Genomic DNA, 24,210 nt, shown 5'->3' with positions numbered 1-24,210 from the left:
ATGACAAGGCAACATCCAACACTCGCCCCCCCTCATGTAAACAGGAAGTAGGCAACATCCAACACGGCGCCCCGCCCTCATGTAAACAGGAAGTACAAATGACAAGGCAACATCCAACACTCGCCCCCCCCTCATGTAAACAGGAAGTACAAATGACAAGGCAACATCCAACACAGCGCCCCGCCCTCATGTAAACAGGAAGTAGGCAACATCTAACTTGGCGCCACTCCTCATGTAAACAGGAAGTACAAATGACAAGGCAACATCCAACACAGCGCCCCGCCCTCATGTAAACAGGAAGTAGGCAACATCTAACTTGGCGCCACTCCTCATGTAAACAGGAAGTACAAATGACAAGGCAACATCCAACACAGCGCCCCGCCCTCATGTAAACAGGAAGTAGGCAACATCTAACTTGGCGCCACTCCTCATGTAAACAGGAAGTACAAATGACAAGGCAACATCCAACACTCGCCCCCCCCTCATGTAAACAGGAAGTAGGCAACATCCAACACGGCGCCACCCCTCATGTAAACAGGAAGTACAAATGACAAGGCAACATCCAACACAGCGCCCCGCCCTCATGTAAACAGGAAGTAGGCAACATCTAACTTGGCGCCACTCCTCATGTAAACAGGAAGTAGAAATGACAAGGCAACATCCACCACGGCGCCCCGCCCTCATGTAAACAGGAAGTACAAATGACAAGGCAACATCCAACACTCGCCCCCCCTCATGTAAACAGGAAGTAGGCAACATCCAACACGGCGCCCCGCCCTCATGTAAACAGGAAGTACAAATGACTAGGTAAAATCCAACACGGCGCCACCCCTCATGTAAACAGGAAGTACAAATGACAAGGCAACATCCAACACTCGCCCCCCCCTCATGTAAACAGGAAGTAGGCAACATCCAACACGGCGCCCCCTCATGTAAACAGGAAGTACAAATGACAAGGCAACATCCAACACTCGCCCCCCCCTCATGTAAACAGGAAGTCGGCAACATCCGACACAGCACCCCCTCATGTAAACAGGAAGTACAAATGACAAGGCAACATCCAACACGCGCCCCCCCTCATGTAAACAGGAAGTAGGCAACATCCAACACGCGCCCCCCCTCATGTAAACAGGAAGTCGGCAACATCCGACACAGCACCCCCTCATGTAAACAGGAAGTACAAATGACAAGGCAACATCCAACACTCGCCCCCCCTCATTTAAACAGGAAGTAGGCAACATCCAACACGGCGCCCCCTCATGTAAACAGGAAGTAGGCAACATCCAACACGGCGCCCCCCTCATGTAAACAGGAAGTAGGCAACATCTAACTTGGCGCCACTCCTCATGTAAACAGGAAGTACAAATGACAAGGCAACATCCAACACAGCGCCCCGCCCTCATGTAAACAGGAAGTAGGCAACATCTAACTTGGCGCCACTCTTCATGTAAACAGGAAGTACAAATGACAAGGCAACATCCAACACTCGCCCCCCCCTCATGTAAACAGGAAGTAGGCAACATCCAACACGGCGCCCCCTCATGTAAACAGGAAGTACAAATGACTAGGTAAAATCCAACACGGCGCCACCCCTCATGTAAACAGGAAGTACAAATGACAAGGCAACATCCAACACTCGCCCCCCCTCATGTAAACAGGAAGTAGGCAACATCCAACACGGCGCCACCCCTCATGTAAACAGGAAGTACAAATGACAAGGCAACATCCAACACGGCGCCACCCCTCATGTAAACAGGAAGTACAAATGACAAGGCAACATCCAACACAGCGCCCCGCCCTCATGTAAACAGGAAGTAGGCAACATCTAACTTGGCGCCACTCCTCATGTAAACAGGAAGTACAAATGACAAGGCAACATCCACCACGGCGCCCCGCCCTCATGTAAACAGGAAGTACAAATGACAAGGCAACATCCAACACTCGCCCCCCCTCATGTAAACAGGAAGTAGGCAACATCCAACACGGCGCCCCGCCCTCATGTAAACAGGAAGTACAAATGACTAGGTAAAATCCAACACGGCGCCACCCCTCATGTAAACAGGAAGTACAAATGACAAGGCAACATCCAACACTCGCCCCCCCCTCATGTAAACAGGAAGTAGGCAACATCCAACACGGCGCCCCCTCATGTAAACAGGAAGTACAAATGACAAGGCAACATCCAACACAGCGCCCCCTTCATGTAAACAGGAAGTACAAATGACAAGGCAACATCCAACACTCGCCCCCCCCTCATGTAAACAGGAAGTCGGCAACATCCGACACAGCACCCCCTCATGTAAACAGGAAGTACAAATGACAAGGCAACATCCAACACGCGCCCCCCCTCATGTAAACAGGAAGTAGGCAACATCCAACACGCGCCCCCCCTCATGTAAACAGGAAGTCGGCAACATCCGACACAGCACCCCCTCATGTAAACAGGAAGTACAAATGACAAGGCAACATCCAACACTCGCCCCCCCTCATTTAAACAGGAAGTAGGCAACATCCAACACGGCGCCCCCTCATGTAAACAGGAAGTAGGCAACATCCAACACGGCGCCCCCTCATGTAAACAGGAAGTACAAATGACAAGGCAACATCCAACACGGCGCCCCGCCCTCATGTAAACAGGAAGTACAAATGACAAGGCAACATCCACCACGGCGCCCCGCCCTCATGTAAACAGGAAGTACAAATGACAAGGCAATATCCAACACTCGCCCCCCCTCATGTAAACAGGAAGTAGGCAACATCCAACACGGCGCCCCGCCCTCATGTAAACAGGAAGTACAAATGACTAGGTAAAATCCAACACGGCGCCACCCCTCATGTAAACAGGAAGTACAAATGACAAGGCAACATCCAACACAGCGCCCCCCCCCTTATGTAAACAGGAAGTAGGCAACATCCAACACGGCGCCCCCTTCATGTAAACAGGAAGTCGGCAACATCCGACACAGCACCCCCTCATGTAAACAGGAAGTACAAATGACAAGGCAACATCCAACACGCGCCCCCCCTCATGTAAACAGGAAGTAGGCAACATCCAACACGCGCCCCCCCCTCATGTAAACAGGAAGTCGGCAACATCCGACACAGCACCCCCTCATGTAAACAGGAAGTACAAATGACAAGGCAACATCCAACACTCGCCCCCCCTCATTTAAACAGGAAGTAGGCAACATCCAACACGGCGCCCCCTCATGTAAACAGGAAGTACAAATGACTAGGTAAAATCCAACACGGCGCCACCCCTCATGTAAACAGGAAGTACAAATGACAAGGCAACATCCAACACTCGCCCCCCCCTCATGTAAACAGGAAGTAGGCAACATCCAACACGGCGCCCCCTCATGTAAACAGGAAGTACAAATGACAAGGCAACATCCAACACGGCGCCACCCCTCATGTAAACAGGAAGTACAAATGACAAGGCAACATCCAACACTCGCCCCCCCCTCATTTAAACAGGAAGTAGGCAACATCCAACACGGCGCCCCCTCATGTAAACAGGAAGTACAAATGACAAGGTAACATCCAACACGGCGCCACCCCCTCATGTAAACAGGAAGTAGGCAACATCCAACACGGCGCCCCCTCATGTAAACAGGAAGTACAAATGACAAGGTAACATCCAACACGGCGCCACCCCCTCATGTAAACAGGAAGTAGGCAACATCCAACACGGCGCCCCCTCATGTAAACAGGAAGTACAAATGACTAGGTAACATCCAACACGGCGCCCCGCCCTCATGTAAACAGGAAGTACAAATGACTAGGTAACATCCAACACGGCGCCACCCCTCATGTAAACAGGAAGTACAAATGACAAGGCAACATCCAACACAGCGCCACCCCTCATGTAAACAGGAAGTACAAATGACAAGGCAACATCCAACACAGCGCCCCGCCCTCATGTAAACAGGAAGTAGGCAACATCTAACTTGGCGCCACTCCTCATGTAAACAGGAAGTACAAATGACAAGGCAACATCCAACACGGCGCCACCCCTCATGTAAACAGGAAGTACAAATGACAAGGCAACATCCAACACAGCGCCCCGCCCTCATGTAAACAGGAAGTACAAATGACAAGGCAACATCCAACACTCGCCCCCCCCTCATTTAAACAGGAAGTAGGCAACATCCAACACGGCGCCCCCTCATGTAAACAGGAAGTACAAATGACAAGGTAACATCCAACACGGCGCCACCCCCTCATGTAAACAGGAAGTAGGCAACATCCAACACGGCGCCCCCTCATGTAAACAGGAAGTACAAATGACAAGGTAACATCCAACACGGCGCCACCCCCTCATGTAAACAGGAAGTAGGCAACATCCAACACGGCGCCCCCTCATGTAAACAGGAAGTACAAATGACTAGGTAACATCCAACACGGCGCCCCGCCCTCATGTAAACAGGAAGTACAAATGACTAGGTAACATCCAACACGGCGCCACCCCTCATGTAAACAGGAAGTACAAATGACAAGGCAACATCCAACACGGCGCCACCCCTCATGTAAACAGGAAGTACAAATGACAAGGCAACATCCAACACAGCGCCCCGCCCTCATGTAAACAGGAAGTAGGCAACATCTAACTTGGCGCCACTCCTCATGTAAACAGGAAGTACAAATGACAAGGCAACATCCACCACGGCGCCCCGCCCTCATGTAAACAGGAAGTACAAATGACAAGGCAACATCCACCACGGCGCCCCGCCCTCATGTAAACAGGAAGTACAAATGACAAGGCAACATCCAACACTCGCCCCCCCTCATGTAAACAGGAAGTAGGCAACATCCAACACGGCGCCCCGCCCTCATGTAAACAGGAAGTACAAATGACAAGGCAACATCCACCACGGCGCCCCGCCCTCATGTAAACAGGAAGTACAAATGACAAGGCAACATCCAACACTCGCCCCCCCTCATGTAAACAGGAAGTAGGCAACATCCAACACGGCGCCCCGCCCTCATGTAAACAGGAAGTACAAATGACAAGGCAACATCCAACACTCGCCCCCCCTCATGTAAACAGGAAGTACAAATGACAAGGCAACATCCAACACTCGCCCCCCCCTCATGTAAACAGGAAGTAGGCAACATCCAACACGGCGCCCCGCCCTCATGTAAACAGGAAGTACAAATGACAAGGCAACATCCAACACTCGCCCCCCCTCATGTAAACAGGAAGTACAAATGACAAGGCAACATCCAACACTCGCCCCCCCCTCATGTAAACAGGAAGTAGGCAACATCCAACACGGCCTCACCCCTCATGTAAACAGGAAGTACAAATGACAAGGCAACATCCAACACTCGCCCCCCCCTCATGTAAACAGGAAGTAGGCAACATCCAACACGGCGCCACCCCTCATGTAAACAGGAAGTACAAATGACAAGGCAACATCCAACACTCGCCCCCCCCTCATGTAAACAGGAAGTAGGCAACATCCAACACGGCGCCACCCCTCATGTAAACAGGAAGTACAAATGACAAGGCAACATCCAACACAGCGCCCCGCCCTCATGTAAACAGGAAGTAGGCAACATCTAACTTGGCGCCACTCCTCATGTAAACAGGAAGTACAAATGACAAGGCAACATCCACCACGGCGCCCCGCCCTCATGTAAACAGGAAGTAGGCAACATCCAACACGGCGCCACCCCTCATGTAAACAGGAAGTACAAATGACAAGGCAACATCCAACACTCGCCCCCCCCTCATGTAAACAGGAAGTAGGCAACATCCAACACGGCGCCACCCCTCATGTAAACAGGAAGTACAAATGACAAGGCAACATCCAACACAGCGCCCCGCCCTCATGTAAACAGGAAGTAGGCAACATCTAACTTGGCGCCACTCCTCATGTAAACAGGAAGTACAAATGACAAGGCAACATCCACCACGGCGCCCCGCCCTCATGTAAACAGGAAGTACAAATGACAAGGCAACATCCAACACTCGCCCCCCCTCATGTAAACAGGAAGTAGGCAACATCCAACACGGCGCCCCCTCATGTAAACAGGAAGTACAAATGACTAGGTAACATCCAACACGGCGCCCCGCCCTCATGTAAACAGGAAGTACAAATGACTAGGTAACATCCAACACGGCGCCACCCCTCATGTAAACAGGAAGTACAAATGACAAGGCAACATCCAACACGGCGCCACCCTTCATGTAAACAGGAAGTACAAATGACAAGGCAACATCCAACACAGCGCCCCGCCCTCATGTAAACAGGAAGTAGGCAACATCTAACTTGGCGCCACTCCTCATGTAAACAGGAAGTACAAATGACAAGGCAACATCCACCACGGCGCCCCGCCCTCATGTAAACAGGAAGTACAAATGACAAGGCAACATCCACCACGGCGCCCCGCCCTCATGTAAACAGGAAGTACAAATGACAAGGCAACATCCAACACTCGCCCCCCCTCATGTAAACAGGAAGTAGGCAACATCCAACACGGCGCCCCGCCCTCATGTAAACAGGAAGTACAAATGACTAGGTAAAATCCAACACGGCGCCACCCCTCATGTAAACAGGAAGTACAAATGACAAGGCAACATCCAACACTCGCCCCCCCTCATGTAAACAGGAAGTAGGCAACATCCAACACGGCGCCCCGCCCTCATGTAAACAGGAAGTACAAATGACAAGGCAACATCCAACACTCGCCCCCCCTCATGTAAACAGGAAGTAGGCAACATCCAACACGGCGCCCCCTCATATAAACAGGAAGTACAAATGACAAGGCAACATCCAACACGGCGCCCCGCCCTCATGTAAACAGGAAGTACAAATGACAAGGCAACATCCACCACGGCGCCCCGCCCTCATGTAAACAGGAAGTACAAATGACAAGGCAATATCCAACACTCGCCCCCCCTCATGTAAACAGGAAGTAGGCAACATCCAACACGGCGCCCCGCCCTCATGTAAACAGGAAGTACAAATGACTAGGTAAAATCCAACACGGCGCCACCCCTCATGTAAACAGGAAGTACAAATGACAAGGCAACATCCAACACAGCGCCCCCCCCCTTATGTAAACAGGAAGTAGGCAACATCCAACACGGCGCCCCCTTCATGTAAACAGGAAGTCGGCAACATCCGACACAGCACCCCCTCATGTAAACAGGAAGTACAAATGACAAGGCAACATCCAACACGCGCCCCCCCCTCATGTAAACAGGAAGTAGGCAACATCCAACACGCGCCCCCCCCTCATGTAAACAGGAAGTCGGCAACATCCGACACAGCACCCCCTCATGTAAACAGGAAGTACAAATGACAAGGCAACATCCAACACTCGCCCCCCCTCATTTAAACAGGAAGTAGGCAACATCCAACACGGCGCCCCCTCATGTAAACAGGAAGTACAAATGACTAGGTAAAATCCAACACGGCGCCACCCCTCATGTAAACAGGAAGTACAAATGACAAGGCAACATCCAACACTCGCCCCCCCCTCATGTAAACAGGAAGTAGGCAACATCCAACACGGCGCCCCCTCATGTAAACAGGAAGTACAAATGACAAGGCAACATCCAACACGGCGCCACCCCTCATGTAAACAGGAAGTACAAATGACAAGGCAACATCCAACACAGCGCCCCGCCCTCATGTAAACAGGAAGTACAAATGACAAGGCAACATCCAACACTCGCCCCCCCCTCATTTAAACAGGAAGTAGGCAACATCCAACACGGCGCCCCCTCATGTAAACAGGAAGTACAAATGACAAGGTAACATCCAACACGGCGCCACCCCCTCATGTAAACAGGAAGTAGGCAACATCCAACACGGCGCCCCCTCATGTAAACAGGAAGTACAAATGACAAGGTAACATCCAACACGGCGCCACCCCCTCATGTAAACAGGAAGTAGGCAACATCCAACACGGCGCCCCCTCATGTAAACAGGAAGTACAAATGACTAGGTAACATCCAACACGGCGCCCCGCCCTCATGTAAACAGGAAGTAGGCAACATCCAACACGGCGCCCCCTCATGTAAACAGGAAGTACAAATGACAAGGTAACATCCAACACGGCGCCACCCCCTCATGTAAACAGGAAGTAGGCAACATCCAACACGGCGCCCCCTCATGTAAACAGGAAGTACAAATGACTAGGTAACATCCAACACGGCGCCCCGCCCTCATGTAAACAGGAAGTACAAATGACTAGGTAACATCCAACACGGCGCCACCCCTCATGTAAACAGGAAGTACAAATGACAAGGCAACATCCAACACGGCGCCCCGCCCTCATGTAAACAGGAAGTACAAATGACTAGGTAAAATCCAACACGGCGCCACCCCTCATGTAAACAGGAAGTACAAATGACAAGGCAACATCCAACACTCGCCCCCCCCTCATGTAAACAGGAAGTAGGCAACATCCAACACGGCGCCCCCTCATGTAAACAGGAAGTACAAATGACTAGGTAAAATCCAACACGGCGCCACCCCTCATGTAAACAGGAAGTACAAATGACAAGGCAACATCCAACACAGCGCCCCGCCCTCATGTAAACAGGAAGTAGGCAACATCTAACTTGGCGCCACTCCTCATGTAAACAGGAAGTACAAATGACAAGGCAACATCCACCACGGCGCCCCGCCCTCATGTAAACAGGAAGTACAAATGACAAGGCAACATCCAACACTCGCCCCCCCTCATGTAAACAGGAAGTAGGCAACATCCAACACGGCGCCCCGCCCTCATGTAAACAGGAAGTACAAATGACTAGGTAAAATCCAACACGGCGCCACCCCTCATGTAAACAGGAAGTACAAATGACAAGGCAACATCCAACACTCGCCCCCCCCTCATGTAAACAGGAAGTAGGCAACATCCAACACGGCGCCCCCTCATGTAAACAGGAAGTACAAATGACTAGGTAAAATCCAACACGGCGCCACCCCTCATGTAAACAGGAAGTACAAATGACAAGGCAACATCCAACACAGCGCCCCCCCCCTTATGTAAACAGGAAGTAGGCAACATCCAACACGGCGCCCCCTTCATGTAAACAGGAAGTCGGCAACATCCGACACAGCACCCCCTCATGTAAACAGGAAGTACAAATGACAAGGCAACATCCAACACGCGCCCCCCCTCATGTAAACAGGAAGTAGGCAACATCCAACACGCGCCCCCCCTCATGTAAACAGGAAGTCGGCAACATCCGACACAGCACCCCCTCATGTAAACAGGAAGTACAAATGACAAGGCAACATCCAACACTCGCCCCCCCTCATTTAAACAGGAAGTAGGCAACATCCAACACGGCGCCCCCTCATGTAAACAGGAAGTACAAATGACTAGGTAAAATCCAACACGGCGCCACCCCTCATGTAAACAGGAAGTACAAATGACAAGGCAACATCCAACACTCGCCCCCCCTCATGTAAACAGGAAGTAGGCAACATCCAACACGGCGCCCCCTCATGTAAACAGGAAGTACAAATGACAAGGCAACATCCAACACGGCGCCACCCCTCATGTAAACAGGAAGTACAAATGACAAGGCAACATCCAACACTCGCCCCCCCTCATGTAAACAGGAAGTAGGCAACATCCAACACGGCGCCCCCTCATGTAAACAGGAAGTACAAATGACAAGGCAACATCCAACACGGCGCCACCCCTCATGTAAACAGGAAGTACAAATGACAAGGCAACATCCAACACTCGCCCCCCCTCATGTAAACAGGAAGTAGGCAACATCCAACACGGCGCCCCCTCATGTAAACAGGAAGTACAAATGACAAGGCAACATCCAACGCGGCGCCACCCCTCATGTAAACAGGAAGTACAAATGACAAGGCAACATCCAACACTCGCCCCCCCCTCATGTAAACAGGAAGTAGGCAACATCCAACACGGCGCCCCCTCATGTAAACAGGAAGTACAAATGACAAGGTAACATCCAACACGGCGCCACCCCCTCATGTAAACAGGAAGTAGGCAACATCCAACACGGCGCCCCCTCATGTAAACAGGAAGTACAAATGACTAGGTAACATCCAACACGGCGCCCCGCCCTCATGTAAACAGGAAGTACAAATGACTAGGTAACATCCAACACGGCGCCACCCCTCATGTAAACAGGAAGTACAAATGACAAGGCAACATCCAACACGGCGCCACCCCTCATGTAAACAGGAAGTACAAATGACAAGGCAACATCCAACACAGCGCCCCGCCCTCATGTAAACAGGAAGTAGGCAACATCTAACTTGGCGCCACTCCTCATGTAAACAGGAAGTACAAATGACAAGGCAACATCCACCACGGCGCCCCGCCCTCATGTAAACAGGAAGTACAAATGACAAGGCAACATCCAACACTCGCCCCCCCTCATGTAAACAGGAAGTAGGCAACATCCAACACGGCGCCCCGCCCTCATGTAAACAGGAAGTACAAATGACAAGGCAACATCCAACACTCGCCCCCCCTCATGTAAACAGGAAGTAGGCAACATCCACCACGGCGCCCCGCCCTCATGTAAACAGGAAGTACAAATGACAAGGCAACATCCAACACTCGCCCCCCCTCATGTAAACAGGAAGTAGGCAACATCCAACACGGCGCCCCGCCCTCATGTAAACAGGAAGTACAAATGACAAGGCAACATCCAACACTCGCCCCCCCTCATGTAAACAGGAAGTAGGCAACATCCAACACGGCGCCCCGCCCTCATGTAAACAGGAAGTACAAATGACAAGGCAACATCCAACACTCGCCCCCCCCTCATGTAAACAGGAAGTAGGCAACATCCAACACGGCGCCACCCCTCATGTAAACAGGAAGTACAAATGACAAGGCAACATCCAACACTCGCCCCCCCCTCATGTAAACAGGAAGTAGGCAACATCCAACACGGCGCCACCCCTCATGTAAACAGGAAGTACAAATGACAAGGCAACATCCAACACAGCGCCCCGCCCTCATGTAAACAGGAAGTAGGCAACATCTAACTTGGCGCCACTCCTCATGTAAACAGGAAGTACAAATGACAAGGCAACATCCACCACGGCGCCCCGCCCTCATGTAAACAGGAAGTACAAATGACAAGGCAACATCCAACACTCGCCCCCCCTCATGTAAACAGGAAGTAGGCAACATCCAACACGGCGCCCCCTCATGTAAACAGGAAGTACAAATGACTAGGTAACATCCAACACGGCGCCACCCCTCATGTAAACAGGAAGTACAAATGACAAGGCAACATCCAACACAGCGCCCCGCCCTCATGTAAACAGGAAGTAGGCAACATCTAACTTGGCGCCACTCCTCATGTAAACAGGAAGTACAAATGACAAGGCAACATCCACCACGGCGCCCCGCCCTCATGTAAACAGGAAGTACAAATGACAAGGCAACATCCAACACTCGCCCCCCCTCATGTAAACAGGAAGTAGGCAACATCCAACACGGCGCCCCGCCCTCATGTAAACAGGAAGTACAAATGACTAGGTAAAATCCAACACGGCGCCACCCCTCATGTAAACAGGAAGTACAAATGACAAGGCAACATCCAACACTCGCCCCCCCTCATGTAAACAGGAAGTAGGCAACATCCAACACGGCGCCCCGCCCTCATGTAAACAGGAAGTACAAATGACAAGGCAACATCCAACACTCGCCCCCCCTCATGTAAACAGGAAGTAGGCAACATCCAACACGGCGCCCCCTCATGTAAACAGGAAGTACAAATGACAAGGCAACATCCAACACGGCGCCCCGCCCTCATGTAAACAGGAAGTACAAATGACAAGGCAACATCCACCACGGCGCCCCGCCCTCATGTAAACAGGAAGTACAAATGACAAGGCAATATCCAACACTCGCCCCCCCTCATGTAAACAGGAAGTAGGCAACATCCAACACGGCGCCCCGCCCTCATGTAAACAGGAAGTACAAATGACTAGGTAAAATCCAACACGGCGCCACCCCTCATGTAAACAGGAAGTACAAATGACAAGGCAACATCCAACACAGCGCCCCCCCCCTTATGTAAACAGGAAGTAGGCAACATCCAACACGGCGCCCCCTTCATGTAAACAGGAAGTCGGCAACATCCGACACAGCACCCCCTCATGTAAACAGGAAGTACAAATGACAAGGCAACATCCAACACGCGCCCCCCCTCATGTAAACAGGAAGTAGGCAACATCCAACACGCGCCCCCCCCTCATGTAAACAGGAAGTCGGCAACATCCGACACAGCACCCCCTCATGTAAACAGGAAGTACAAATGACAAGGCAACATCCAACACTCGCCCCCCCTCATTTAAACAGGAAGTAGGCAACATCCAACACGGCGCCCCCTCATGTAAACAGGAAGTACAAATGACTAGGTAAAATCCAACACGGCGCCACCCCTCATGTAAACAGGAAGTACAAATGACAAGGCAACATCCAACACTCGCCCCCCCCTCATGTAAACAGGAAGTAGGCAACATCCAACACGGCGCCCCCTCATGTAAACAGGAAGTACAAATGACAAGGCAACATCCAACACGGCGCCACCCCTCATGTAAACAGGAAGTACAAATGACAAGGCAACATCCAACACAGCGCCCCGCCCTCATGTAAACAGGAAGTACAAATGACAAGGCAACATCCAACACTCGCCCCCCCCTCATTTAAACAGGAAGTAGGCAACATCCAACACGGCGCCCCCTCATGTAAACAGGAAGTACAAATGACAAGGTAACATCCAACACGGCGCCACCCCCTCATGTAAACAGGAAGTAGGCAACATCCAACACAGCACCACTCCTCATGTAAACAGGAAGTACAAATGACAAGGCAACATCCAACACAGCGCCCCCCCCCTTATGTAAACAGGAAGTAGGCAACATCCAACACGGCGCCCCCTTCATGTAAACAGGAAGTCGGCAACATCCGACACAGCACCCCCTCATGTAAACAGGAAGTACAAATGACAAGGCAACATCCAACACGCGCCCCCCCCTCATGTAAACAGGAAGTAGGCAACATCCAACACGCGCCCCCCCTCATGTAAACAGGAAGTCGGCAACATCCGACACAGCACCCCCTCATGTAAACAGGAAGTACAAATGACAAGGCAACATCCAACACTCGCCCCCCCTCATTTAAACAGGAAGTAGGCAACATCCAACACTCGCCCCCCCCTCATGTAAACAGGAAGTACAAATGACAAGGCAACATCCAACACTCGCCCCCCCCTCATGTAAACAGGAAGTAGGCAACATCCAACACGGCGCCCCCTCATGTAAACAGGAAGTACAAATGACAAGGTAACATCCAACACGGCGCCCCGCCCTCATGTAAACAGGAAGTACAAATGACTAGGTAAAATCCAACACGGCGCCACCCCTCATGTAAACAGGAAGTACAAATGACAAGGCAACATCCAACACTCGCCCCCCCCCTCATGTAAACAGGAAGTAGGCAACATCCAACACGGCGCCCCCTCATGTAAACAGGAAGTACAAATGACTAGGTAAAATCCAACACGGCACCCCTCATGTAAACAGGAAGTACAAATGACAAGGCAACATCCAACACAGCGCCCCGCCCTCATGTAAACAGGAAGTAGGCAACATCTAACTTGGCGCCACTCCTCATGTAAACAGGAAGTACAAATGACAAGGCAACATCCACCACGGCGCCCCGCCCTCATGTAAACAGGAAGTACAAATGACAAGGCAACATCCACCACGGCGCCCCGCCCTCATGTAAACAGGAAGTACAAATGACTAGGTAAAATCCAACACGGCGCCACCCCCTCATGTAAACAGGAAGTACAAATGACAAGGCAACATCCAACACTCGCCCCCCCCTCATGTAAACAGGAAGTAGGCAACATCCAACACGGCGCCCCCTCATGTAAACAGGAAGTACAAATGACAAGGCAACATCCAACACTCGCCCCCCCCTCATGTAAACAGGAAGTAGGCAACATCCAACACGGCGCCCCCTCATGTAAACAGGAAGTACAAATGACTAGGTAAAATCCAACACGGCGCCACCCCTCATGTAAACAGGAAGTACAAATGACAAGGCAACATCCAACACAGCGCCCCGCCCTCATGTAAACAGGAAGTAGGCAACATCTAACTTGGCGCCACTCCTCATGTAAACAGGAAGTACAAATGACAAGGCAACATCCACCACGGCGCCCCGCCCTCATGTAAACAGGAAGTACAAATGACAAGGCAACATCCAACACTCGCCCCCCCTCATGTAAACAGGAAGTAGGCAACATCCAACACGGCGCCCCGCCCTCATGTAAACAGGAAGTACAAATGACTAGGTAAAATCCAACACGGCGCCACCCCTCATGTAAACAGGAAGTACAAATGACAAGGCAACATCCAACACAGCGCCCCCCCCCTTATGTAAACAGGAAGTAGGCAACATCCAACACGGCGCCCCCTTCATGTAAACAGGAAGTCGGCAACATCCGACACAGCACCCCCTCATGTAAACAGGAAGTACAAATGACAAGGCAACATCCAACACGCGCCCCCCCTCATGTAAACAGGAAGTAGGCAACATCCAACACGCGCCCCCCCTCATGTAAACAGGAAGTCGGCAACATCCGACACAGCACCCCCTCATGTAAACAGGAAGTACAAATGACAAGGCAACATCCAACACTCGCCCCCCCTCATTTAAACAGGAAGTAGGCAACATCCAACACGGCGCCCCCTCATGTAAACAGGAAGTACAAATGACAAGGTAACATCCAACACGGCGCCACCCCCTCATGTAAACAGGAAGTAGGCAACATCCAACACGGCGCCCCCTCATGTAAACAGGAAGTACAAATGACAAGGTAACATCCAACACGGCGCCCCGCCCTCATGTAAACAGGAAGTACAAATGACTAGGTAAAATCCAACACGGCGCCACCCCTCATGTAAACAGGAAGTACAAATGACAAGGCAACATCCAACACTCGCCCCCCCCTCATGTAAACAGGAAGTAGGCAACATCCAACACGGCGCCCCCTCATGTAAACAGGAAGTACAAATGACTAGGTAAAATCCAACACGGCGCCACCCCTCATGTAAACAGGAAGTACAAATGACAAGGCAACATCCAACACAGCGCCCCGCCCTCATGTAAACAGGAAGTAGGCAACATCTAACTTGGCGCCACTCCTCATGTAAACAGGAAGTACAAATGACAAGGCAACATCCACCACGGCGCCCCGCCCTCATGTAAACAGGAAGTACAAATGACAAGGCAACATCCACCACGGCGCCCCGCCCTCATGTAAACAGGAAGTACAAATGACAAGGCAACATCCACCACGGCGCCCCGCCCTCATGTAAACAGGAAGTACAAATGACAAGGCAACATCCACCACGGCGCCCCGCCCTCATGTAAACAGGAAGTACAAATGACAAGGCAACATCCACCACGGCGCCCCGCCCTCATGTAAACAGGAAGTACAAATGACAAGGCAACATCCACCACGGCGCCCCGCCCTCATGTAAACAGGAAGTACAAATGACAAGGCAACATCCACCACGGCGCCCCGCCCTCATGTAAACAGGAAGTACAAATGACAAGGCAACATCCACCACGGCGCCCCGCCCTCATGTAAACAGGAAGTACAAATGACAAGGCAACATCCACCACGGCGCCCCGCCCTCATGTAAACAGGAAGTACAAATGACAAGGCAACATCCAACACTCGCCCCCCCTCATGTAAACAGGAAGTAGGCAACATCCAACACGGCGCCCCGCCCTCATGTAAACAGGAAGTACAAATGACAAGGCAACATCCAACACTCGCCCCCCCCTCATGTAAACAGGAAGTAGGCAACATCCAACACGGCGCCCCCTCATGTAAACAGGAAGTACAAATGACTAGGTAAAATCCAACACGGCGCCACCCCTCATGTAAACAGGAAGTACAAATGACAAGGTAACATCCAACACGGCGCCACCCCTCATGTAAACAGGAAGTACAAATGACAAGGCAACATCCAACACAGCGCCCCGCCCTCATGTAAACAGGAAGTAGGCAACATCTAACTTGGCGCCACTCCTCATGTAAACAGGAAGTACAAATGACAAGGCAACATCCACCACGGCGCCCCGCCCTCATGTAAACAGGAAGTACAAATGACAAGGCAACATCCACCACGGCGCCCCGCCCTCATGTAAACAGGAAGTACAAATGACAAGGCAACATCCACCACGGCGCCCCGCCCTCATGTAAACAGGAAGTACAAATGACAAGGCAACATCCACCACGGCGCCCCGCCCTCATGTAAACAGGAAGTACAAATGACAAGGCAACATCCAACACTCGCCCCCCCTCATGTAAACAGGAAGTAGGCAACATCCAACACGGCGCCCCGCCCTCATGTAAACAGGAAGTACAAATGACAAGGCAACATCCAACACTCGCCCCCCCCTCATGTAAACAGGAAGTAGGCAACATCCAACACGGCGCCACCCCTCATGTAAACAGGAAGTACAAATGACAAGGCAACATCCAACACTCGCCCCCCCCTCATGTAAACAGGAAGTAGGCAACATCCAACACGGCGCCACCCCTCATGTAAACAGGAAGTACAAATGACAAGGCAACATCCAACACTCGCCCCCCCCTCATGTAAACAGGAAGTAGGCAACATCCAACACGGCGCCACCCCTCATGTAAACAGGAAGTACAAATGACAAGGCAACATCCAACACTCGCCCCCCCCTCATGTAAACAGGAAGTAGGCAACATCCAACACGGCGCCCCCTCATGTAAACAGGAAGTACAAATGACAAGGCAACATCCAACACAGCGCCCCGCCCTCATGTAAACAGGAAGTAGGCAACATCTAACTTGGCGCCACTCCTCATGTAAACAGGAAGTACAAATGACAAGGCAACATCCACCACGGCGCCCCGCCCTCATGTAAACAGGAAGTACAAATGACAAGGCAACATCCACCACGGCGCCCCGCCCTCATGTAAACAGGAAGTACAAATGACAAGGCAACATCCAACACTCGCCCCCCCTCATGTAAACAGGAAGTAGGCAACATCCAACACGGCGCCCCGCCCTCATGTAAACAGGAAGTACAAATGACTAGGTAAAATCCAACACGGCGCCACCCCTCATGTAAACAGGAAGTACAAATGACAAGGCAACATCCAACACTCGCCCCCCCCTCATGTAAACAGGAAGTACAAATGACAAGGCAACATCCAACACAGCGCCCCGCCCTCATGTAAACAGGAAGTAGGCAACATCTAACTTGGCGCCACTCCTCATGTAAACAGGAAGTACAAATGACAAGGCAACATCCAACACAGCGCCCCGCCCTCATGTAAACAGGAAGTAGGCAACATCTAACTTGGCGCCACTCCTCATGTAAACAGGAAGTACAAATGACAAGGCAACATCCAACACAGCGCCCCGCCCTCATGTAAACAGGAAGTAGGCAACATCTAACTTGGCGCCACTCCTCATGTAAACAGGAAGTACAAATGACAAGGCAACATCCAACACTCGCCCCCCCCTCATGTAAACAGGAAGTAGGCAACATCCAACACGGCGCCCCCTCATGTAAACAGGAAGTACAAATGACTAGGTAAAATCCAACACGGTGCCACCCCTCATGTAAACAGGAAGTACAAATGACAAGGCAACATCCAACACTCGCCCCCCCTCATGTAAACAGGAAGTAGGCAACATCCAACACGGCGCCACCCCTCATGTAAACAGGAAGTACAAATGACAAGGCAACATCCAACACAGCGCCCCGCCCTCATGTAAACAGGAAGTAGGCAACATCTAACTTGGCGCCACTCCTCATGTAAACAGGAAGTACAAATGACAAGGCAACATCCACCACGGCGCCCCGCCCTCATGTAAACAGGAAGTACAAATGACAAGGCAACATCCAACACTCGCCCCCCCTCATGTAAACAGGAAGTAGGCAACATCCAACACGGCGCCCCGCCCTCATGTAAACAGGAAGTACAAATGACTAGGTAAAATCCAACACGGCGCCACCCCTCATGTAAACAGGAAGTACAAATGACAAGGCAACATCCAACACTCGCCCCCCCCTCATGTAAACAGGAAGTAGGCAACATCCAACACGGCGCCCCCTCATGTAAACAGGAAGTACAAATGACAAGGCAACATCCAACACTCGCCCCCCCCTCATGTAAACAGGAAGTCGGCAACATCCGACACAGCACCCCCTCATGTAAACAGGAAGTACAAATGACAAGGCAACATCCAACACGCGCCCCCCCTCATGTAAACAGGAAGTAGGCAACATCCAACACGCGCCCCCCCTCATGTAAACAGGAAGTCGGCAACATCCGACACAGCACCCCCTCATGTAAACAGGAAGTACAAATGACAAGGCAACATCCAACACTCGCCCCCCCTCATTTAAACAGGAAGTAGGCAACATCCAACACGGCGCCCCCTCATGTAAACAGGAAGTAGGCAACATCCAACACGGCGCCCCCCTCATGTAAACAGGAAGTAGGCAACATCTAACTTGGCGCCACTCCTCATGTAAACAGGAAGTACAAATGACAAGGCAACATCCAACACAGCGCCCCGCCCTCATGTAAACAGGAAGTAGGCAACATCTAACTTGGCGCCACTCTTCATGTAAACAGGAAGTACAAATGACAAGGCAACATCCAACACTCGCCCCCCCCTCATGTAAACAGGAAGTAGGCAACATCCAACACGGCGCCCCCTCATGTAAACAGGAAGTACAAATGACAAGGCAACATCCAACACTCGCCCCCCCCTCATGTAAACAGGAAGTAGGCAACATCCAACACGGCGCCCCCTCATGTAAACAGGAAGTACAAATGACTAGGCAACATCCAACACGGCGCCACCCCTCATGTAAACAGGAAGTACAAATGACAAGGCAACATCCAACACTCGCCCCCCCTCATGTAAACAGGAAGTAGGCAACATCCAACACGGCGCCACCCCTCATGTAAACAGGAAGTACAAATGACAAGGCAACATCCAACACGGCGCCACCCCTCATGTAAACAGGAAGTACAAATGACAAGGCAACATCCAACACAGCGCCCCGCCCTCATGTAAACAGGAAGTAGGCAACATCTAACTTGGCGCCACTCCTCATGTAAACAGGAAGTACAAATGACAAGGCAACATCCACCACGGCGCCCCGCCCTCATGTAAACAGGAAGTACAAATGACAAGGCAACATCCAACACTCGCCCCCCCTCATGTAAACAGGAAGTAGGCAACATCCAACACGGCGCCCCGCCCTCATGTAAACAGGAAGTACAAATGACTAGGTAAAATCCAACACGGCGCCACCCCTCATGTAAACAGGAAGTACAAATGACAAGGCAACATCCAACACTCGCCCCCCCCTCATGTAAACAGGAAGTAGGCAACATCCAACACGGCGCCCCCTCATGTAAACAGGAAGTACAAATGACAAGGCAACATCCAACACAGCGCCCCCTTCATGTAAACAGGAAGTACAAATGACAAGGCAACATCCAACACTCGCCCCCCCCTCATGTAAACAGGAAGTCGGCAACATCCGACACAGCACCCCCTCATGTAAACAGGAAGTACAAATGACAAGGCAACATCCAACACGCGCCCCCCCTCATGTAAACAGGAAGTAGGCAACATCCAACACGCGCCCCCCCTCATGTAAACAGGAAGTCGGCAACATCCGACACAGCACCCCCTCATGTAAACAGGAAGTACAAATGACAAGGCAACATCCAACACTCGCCCCCCCTCATTTAAACAGGAAGTAGGCAACATCCAACACGGCGCCCCCTCATGTAAACAGGAAGTAGGCAACATCCAACACGGCGCCCCCCTCATGTAAACAGGAAGTACAAATGACAAGGCAACATCCAACACGGCACCACCCCTCATGTAAACAGGAAGTACAAATGACAGTAAATCTGTGCCAAGCTGGACAAAATGTTGATATTGGTATATATTTAAGTCAAAGTGTTGGGATGTAGGTGAATCCATGTATGGTTTAGGTACAAACTAATACAAACTACAAACCCCGTTTCCATATGAGTTGGGAAATTGTGTTAAATGTAAATATAAACGGAATACAATGATTTGCCAATCCTTTTCAACCCATATTCAGTTGAATATGCTACAAAGACAACATATTTGATGTTCAAACTGAAACTTTTTTTTTTTGCAAATAATTGTTAACTTTAGAATTTGATGCCAGCAACACGTGACAAAGAAGTTGGGAAAGGTGGCAATAAATACTGATAAAGTTGAGGAATGCTCATCAAAGACTTATTTGGAACATCCCACAGGTGTGCAGGCAAATTGGGAACAGGTGGGTGCCATGGTTGGGTAGATTCCATAAAATGCTTAGTCATTCACAAACAAGGATGGGGCGAGGGTCACCACTTTGTCAACAAATGCGTGAGCAAATTGTTGAACAGTTTAAGAAAAACCTTTCTCAACCAGCTATTGCAAGGAATTTAGGGATTTCACCATCTACGGTCCGTAATATCATCAAAGGGTTCAGAGAATCTGGAGAAATCACTGCACGTAAACAGCTAAGCCCGTGACTTTCGATCCCTCAGGCGGTACTGCATCAACAAGCGACATCAGTGTGTAAAGGATATCACCACATGGGCTCAGCAACACTTCAGAAACCCACTGTCAGTAACTACAGTTGGTCGCTACATCTGTAAGTGCAAGTTAAAACTCTCCTATGCAAGGCGAAAACCGTTTATCAACAACACCCAGAAACGCCGTCGGCTTCGCTGGGCCTGAGCTCATCTAAGATGGACTGATACAAAGTGGAAAAGTGTTCTGTGGTCTGAAGAGTCCACATTTCAAATTGTTTTTGGAAACTGGATGTCGTGTCCTCCGGATTAAAGAGGAAAAGAACCATCCGGATTGTTATAGGCGCAAAGTGTAAAAGGCAGCACTGTGTGATGGTATGGGGGTGTATTAGTGCCCAAGACATGGGTAACTTACACATCTGAAGGCGCCATTAATGCTGAAAGGTACATACAGGTTGTGGAGCAACATATGTTGCCATCCAAGCAACGTTACCATGGACGCCCCTGCTTATTTCAGCAAGACAATGCCAAGCCACGTGTTACATCAACCTGGCTTCATAGTAAAAGAGTGCAGGTACTAGACTGGCCTGCCTGTAGTCCAGACCTGTCTCCCATTGAAAATGTGTGGTGCATTATGAAGCCTAAAATACCACAACAGAGACCCCCGGACTGTTGAACAACTTAAGCTGTACATCAAGCAAGAATGGGAAAGAATTCCACCTGAGAAGCTTCAAAAATGTGTCTCCTCAGTTCCCAAACGTTTACGGAGTGTTGTTAAAAGGAAAGGCCATGTAACACAGTGGTGAACATGCCCTTTCCCAACTACTTTGGCACGTGTTGCAGCCATGAAATTCTAAGTTAATTATTATTTGCAAAAAAAAAATAAAGTTTATGAGTTTGAACATCAAATATGTTGTCTTTGTAGTGCATTCAACTGAATATGGGTTGAAAAGGATTTACAAATCATTGTATTCCGTTTATTTACATCTAACACAATTTCCCAACTCATATGGAAACGGGGTTTGTAGTATAACAAGTGTGTCCTTACACTACTGGTGTCCAAAGTGCGGCCCTGTGGTCACTTATTGTCCACAGCATGTTATTTAATGGCCATTAACATTGTAGAAATACAATGATAATAAAAGAAGTTATTAGATCATATTACACTAATTTGATCATCACCCAGAAAGCTGAAATGTGGATGCGTTGATTAGCCGTCTTGGCATATACACTATTGACATACATCAGCTTGGTTTTAGTATCTTTAAAGGTGAACATTATCACCAGACCTATGTAAGCGTCAATATATACCTTGATGTTGCAGAAAAAAGACCTTTTTTTTTTTAACCGATTTCCGAACTCTAAATGGGTGAATTTTGGCGAATTAAACGCCTTTCTATTATTCGCTCTCGGAGCGATGACGTCACAGCGTGACGTAACATAGGGAAGCAATCCGCCATTTTCTCACTTTCGTCGGTGTGTTGTCGGAGGGTGTAACAACACGAACAGGGACCGATTCAAGTTGCACCAGTGGCCCAAAGATGCGAAAGTGGCAAGAAATTGGACGAAATTTGTTCAAATTACGAGGGTGTGGGGAAAGCCGACGAAATGGTCAGTCGTTTGTTCCGCACACTTTACCGATGAAAGCTATGCTACGACAGAGGTGGCAAGAATGTGTGGATATCCTGCGACACTCAAAGCAGATGCATTTCCAACGATAAAGTCAAAGAAATCTGCCGCCAGACCCCCATTGAATCTGCCGGAGTGTGTGAGCAATTCAGGGACAAAGGACCTCGGTAGCACGGCAAGCAATGGCAGCAGTTTGTTCCGGCAGACGAGCGAGCTAAACCCCCTGGATGTCTTGGCTCACACCGTCCCTTATGCCACCGAAGATGATCAAGAGAAGAATATCGACCCTAGCTTCCCTGGCCTGCTGACATCAACTCCAAAACTGGACAGATCAGCTTTCAGGAAAAGAGCGGATGAGGGTATGTCTACAGAATATATTAATTGATGAAAACTTTATTCATTACTCGCAGTTTTACATAAATTATTATACATAAACTGTTTACCAATAATTTAGCTTAAAAGCATTTATTTTTTTCAATCATTCGAGTACATTCAGGTAGTCTTGTGTAATGCAGTATTTTGTGTCTATTTAGGTATGGTTAACCGGAGTGCTGAAATCGTGGAAAAATATATGTTCTTAGCGCGCCTGAAATGGGCTGTCTGCACTCTCAAAGTGCATGTTGTCGCCAAATGTATTTCATATGCTGTAAACCTAGTTCACAGTTGTTAGTAATTATCTTATCAGACAGTGTTAAGCCGCTGAAATCCGAGTCTGAATCCGAGCTAATGTCGCTATAGCTTGCTGTTCTATCCGCCATGTTTGTTTGTGTTGGCATCACTATGTGACGTCACAGGAAAATGGACGGGTGTATATAACGATGGTTAAAATCAGGCACTTTGAAGCTTTTTTTTAAGGATATTGCGTGATGGGTAAAATTTTGAAAAAACTTCGAAAAATAAAATAAGCCACTGGGAACTGATTTTTAATGGTTTTAACCCTTCTGAAATTGTGATAATGTTCCCCTTTAATGAACAAAGTGTATGAAAGTGGCCTCCTCATCATTCAATTTGTCTAAACGTGACCCTCCTCGTGAATTTCCCCCAGGGATCAATAAAGTACTTTCTATTCTATTCTATAAGCGGTAGAAAATGGATGGATGGATAAATGTGGCCCTTGGTAGGAGTGGATTCTGGACAGCATTCTGTCACCAGCAGGACAATAGAATGTATGTCAATCAGAATCAGAATCAGAAATACTTTATTAATCCCCGAGGGGAAATAAAAAAATTTCCGCACAATCCCATTCAAGAGCAGACAATCATTACAGAGAGACATAACAGGATCGCTGACGGGTCTGTCAATTTCTGGCGCCCCTTACAAAAAAAAGGTGAGATACAGGTATACAACGGGGGTGAGGAAAAAAAACAGCCATCTTTGATTGTTTTTTATTACCATGAAGATACTTTGTCCTTGTTCAGTGATGTATTTATCTATGATGACTTCAAAATAGGTCAGATAGTTTGTCCATCTTTTACATGTTCATTAGTGATGGGTCCGGCAACACCGATGCATCGGCGCATGCGTCGAGCTCATAGAGCGAAACCCTGTGTCGGTGCGCGTACCGCCTTTAGAAAGTCACGTGACCGATCATGCGCTGTTTTGGTCACGTGACCGATACGCGAACTGTGTCGCACTCCCGCCTCCTCTGTGACCTGTGAGCGGGTCTTTTCTACAGCCGGAGAAATAATAACTAAGAAGAGACGACTGAAGTGTTGATAACAACCAAACTTAACCCCCCCTCCCTATATCCCACACCCCGGATTGTAAATAATGTAAATAATTCAATGTATATACTCTGATGATTAACTTGTGTGATGACTGTATTATCGGCTGGGAACATCTCTGCGCTGCTGACCCGTCTCCGCTCGGGATGGTGTCCTGCTGGCCCCACTATGGACTGGACTCTTACTATTATGCTGGATCCACTATGGACTGGACTCTCACAGTATTATGTCAGAC

General features: G+C 49.7%; 2 protein-coding genes across 2 annotated transcripts in view; both read left to right on the top strand.

Annotated features, from left to right (window-relative positions):
- Positions 1-24,210, top strand: part of LOC133611942 (transmembrane protein 116) — a 485,483-nt gene that overhangs the window by 100,556 nt on the left and 360,717 nt on the right. The gene's annotated exons all lie outside the window — the stretch shown is intronic.
- Positions 1-24,210, top strand: part of LOC133611331 (uncharacterized) — a 122,991-nt gene that overhangs the window by 59,487 nt on the left and 39,294 nt on the right. The gene's annotated exons all lie outside the window — the stretch shown is intronic.

This window comes from Nerophis lumbriciformis, linkage group LG08 (assembly GCF_033978685.3).
Source record: "Nerophis lumbriciformis linkage group LG08, RoL_Nlum_v2.1, whole genome shotgun sequence".
Taxonomy (NCBI): domain Eukaryota; kingdom Metazoa; phylum Chordata; class Actinopteri; order Syngnathiformes; family Syngnathidae; genus Nerophis; species Nerophis lumbriciformis.
This window is presented reverse-complemented; position numbering and strand designations above follow the sequence as displayed.